Source organism: Hylobates moloch, unplaced genomic scaffold, assembly GCF_009828535.3.
Source record: "Hylobates moloch isolate HMO894 unplaced genomic scaffold, HMol_V3 SCAFFOLD_1, whole genome shotgun sequence".
NCBI classification, from domain to species: Eukaryota; Metazoa; Chordata; class Mammalia; order Primates; family Hylobatidae; genus Hylobates; species Hylobates moloch.
The window spans coordinates 145,185,880-145,188,927 of record NW_026652276.1 but is presented as its reverse complement, the minus strand read 5'-3'; positions in this window follow the sequence as shown (position 1 = coordinate 145,188,927).

Genomic DNA, 3,048 nt, shown 5'->3' with positions numbered 1-3,048 from the left:
CATTTGTCTCAGGAATGCAAGGCTGGTTTAATATTTGAAAACCAATCACTGTATTTACACTAAATAGAATAAAGACAAAAACCTACGATCATCTCAATAAATGCAGAAAAAGCACTTAAAATCCATCACCCTGTTATGATGGAAACACTCAACAAATGAAAAATAGTAGGGAACCCACAGCTAACACTAAACAAACTAAAAATAGTCAAATAATTCATAGCTAACATTATACTTCATGGTAAACTGAATGCTTGCCCATAAGATAAAGAACAAGACAAGAATGTCCACTCCTGCCGTTTCTAATCAACATTGTAGTGTTGTTTCTATCCAGGGCAATTAGACAAGAAAAAGGAATAAATGGCATCCAGATTGGAAAGGAAGAAGTAAAACTGTTGCTATTTGCAGGTGACATGATCTTGTATATAGAAAATCTTAAGGAATACACAATAAACTTTTGGAACTAATACATTCAGCGTGGTTGTAGTTTACAAAATCAGTATACAAAAATTCACTTCTATAGAAATGCAACAATATGAAAGTGAACTAGAACAATATGAAAATGACATTTAAAAATTTAACTTATAATAACATCAAAAAGGAAAAAGTGTATGTATAAATTTGGCAAAAGGAGTATAAGACTTGCACATTAAAACTACTTAACATGTTGAAATGAAGTAAAGAAGACCTAAATAAATTGAAAGAAATGTTAGTGGATTGGAAGATACTAAGATGGCAATACTCTTCAATTATCTAGAGATCCAATGCAGTCTCTATAAAAATCTCTGCCTCTGTTTTTAAGAAATTGGCAAGTGTATCCTAAAATTCATGTGGAAATTGAACTTGTAACTGAGTAGCTTAGATTGAAAATGCATTTTGAAACCTTTTTCCCCTTCCTTTCTAATCTCAGAATATAACCATGTACTTTAAGTGTAGCCTTGTACTTTAAAACTTTTAATTTCTCACCCTTTTCCAACAGGCACTCTGTGCACAGTGCTCACTTATCTAATTATGTGCTCACTTAGAAATTTCAGAGGCTAATTTTGAAACAAAGCAGACATAGAGACACAGCTGTGGAATCCTCCCACTTAGGGGGAGTTAGGAACAATTAGTCCACTACCATTGGGCGAAGTAAAGATGATGCAGTCTGGACCTTCAGACAAGCAATTACTTAAAATAGCCAAGATATGCAAACCTGTACCCTCCTGCACCACTCCTGCATATTTTCCACACCAAGTTTTCCTTCTGAAACCCCCTACTTATCCCAAAAGGCTAATACGGTTCATCTGAGGCTTGAGCTTGGCCCTTCTCCCATCTGCTAGCATGATCAATAAAAGCTACTTTCCTTTTACCACACCTTGCTTCTCCTGCTTTGACTTCTGAGCAGTGAGCAGCCAGACTTGAGTTGGTTATAAATGGACCTAGGATAGACAGAATGATATTGAAAAAGGATAACTAAGTAGGAGGAATAACACTTCTAATTTCCAAACTTACTGCAAAGCAAAGATAATTGAGACAGTGTGGTACTGGTATAAGGATAGACATATAGATCCATGGAATAGGATTGAAAGTTTCTGTTTTCTATTTACATATATGTAAATAAACCCTTATATATCTCGTTAGTTGATTTTTGACAAAGGTACCAGTACAATTCAATAAGGAAAAAAGTCTTTTCAACAAATAGTGTTGGGACAACTGCATATCAACATGTAAAAGAATGAAGTTGAAATCCCATCTCACACCATAGGCAAAAATTAATTCAAAATTATTAGTAAACATAAATGTAAAGCTAATACTGTGAAACTTTTAGAAGAATATATAGAGTCATAAATCTTTGTGACCTTGAGCTAGACAAAGTTTTCTGGGAAATGATGGCCAAGGCACACAGAAGAAAAATCCATACAGACAGAAAGTAGCCTGGTGATTGGGGATGGGAGAGAGTAGAGGGAGTGACTGCTAATGGGCATAGGATCTTTTTTTGTGTATGTGTGAGATAGGAATGTTCTCTAGTTATATAGTGGTGATCGTTTCACAACTCTGAATAGACTAAAAGTCACTGAACTATTTATTTTTCTAAAAGGGCAAATTTTATGGTAAGTGACTTAGATTGCAAAAAGCTGTTATATAAGAAAAAGTCATATGTATGTGTTATTTCAATAAATATTTGAGTAACTCCTGATTATCAGGCATCTATGTTGCTTCCTTATTTTCCATTAATCCCATTGTGTGTGACTCACCTGGAATCTTCTGGTTTGTGATTTTCAAGCCTAAATCTACATAAGAGCCACCTGATTATCTTATTAAAAATGCAGCTCCCTATTGTCTCTACCTAGAGATTCTGCCTCAGTACATCAGAGATAAGACTTGGGAATCTATATGTATAACAAATACCTTAAGTATCTGTGATGTAACTAACCCATTTATGCCAGAAGTTGCAAATATTTTTTGTGAAAAACCAGACCTTGGCGATGACCTTGAGCTGTAGTGTGTCCAGAATTGCTTCCTTCCGGTGGGTTCTTGGTCTCGCTGACTTCAAGAATGAAGCTGTGGACCCTCGTGGTGAGTGTTACAGTTCTTAAAGATGGTGTGTCTAGAGTTTGTTCCTTCAGATGTTCAGATGTGTCCGGAGTTTCTTCCTTCCGGTGGGTTTGTGGTCTCGCTTGACTTCAGGAGTGAAGCCACAGACCTTTGCAGTGAGTGTTACAGCTCTTAAAGGTGGCACGTCTGGAGTTGTTTGTTCTTCCCGGTGGGTTTGTGGTCTTGCTGACTTCAGGGGTGAAGCCACAGACCTTTGCAATGAGTGTTACAGCTCTTAAAGGTAGTGCGGACCCAAAGAGTGAGCAGCAGCAAGATTTATTATGAAGAGCGAAAGAACAAAGCTTCCACAGTGTGGAAGGGGACCCGAGTGAGTTGCTGCTACTGGCTCGGGTGACCAGCTTTTATTCCCTTATTTGGCCCTGCCCACATCCTGCTGATCGGTCCATTTTACAGAGCACTGATCGGTTCATTTTACGGAGTGCTGATTGGTGCATTTACAAACCTTTAGCTAGA